The 725-nt window shown below is 37.9% G+C and overlaps 1 non-coding gene across 1 annotated transcript; it reads left to right on the forward strand.

The window, feature by feature from the left end:
* Window positions 1–390: 390 nt before the first annotated feature.
* Window positions 391–463, forward strand: trnaf-gaa (transfer RNA phenylalanine (anticodon GAA)). Its single transcript has one exon. It is a non-coding gene; the product is annotated as a tRNA-Phe (tRNA).
* The last annotated feature ends 262 nt before the right edge of the window (window positions 464–725 follow it).

Consider the following 725-nt stretch of genomic DNA (forward strand, 5'->3'; position numbering starts at 1 on the left):
AAAGTTTTATGTTTGATCGCCCTCTGGTGGGAACTTTGACACATTGCAGACACGTTTATTGCATCTCAGCGAACACGTAAAAAACACTACTGCTCCTATCTTGAATTCTACATTAAAACATTCACATTTCTTTATGTTATAATAAAATACTTATCTAAAGCAATTGTAATTTCTGGAAAATGTAATGCTTATCAGAGTGTAGGAATATGTTCTTAAATATCCAGAATAATATATTGTTTTTATTTTTTGTTTTTATCTTTTACTGCGAAAATACCAGATTTTCCTTTGTCCTTCTCAACCAAAGAAAGACAACAATACAAAAACACAGACCACAGCTCCATAGCTGCAGTTTTTACGTTGTATATGACCACACCTGCAACGTCATCAGGTGCCGAAATAGCTCAGTTGGGAGAGCGTTAGACTGAAGATCTAAAGGTCCCTGGTTCGATCCCGGGTTTCGGCAGAAACTGCCACTTCAATCCTTTTATGTATGAATTTACTTATGTAGGTCTGCATTTAGAACTGTAAAGTCATAGTCTTTGGGAAAATATTTTTGTGGCCATCACTTGACATTGCTGACTATATGTCTGAACTGATTGCTCTCACCAGGAAATTAGAGCACAACACTGGAACATAATCCAATTGCTGTTACATGATCAGGAAACATTGTGCCAGGTGGATCTCAGACGGACCGCGGGATGTTTGTTGGAGCTCTCCTGGCACAT

The sequence above is a fragment of the Poecilia formosa genome, unplaced genomic scaffold (assembly GCF_000485575.1).
Source record: "Poecilia formosa unplaced genomic scaffold, Poecilia_formosa-5.1.2 Scaffold147, whole genome shotgun sequence".
NCBI classification, from domain to species: Eukaryota; Metazoa; Chordata; class Actinopteri; order Cyprinodontiformes; family Poeciliidae; genus Poecilia; species Poecilia formosa.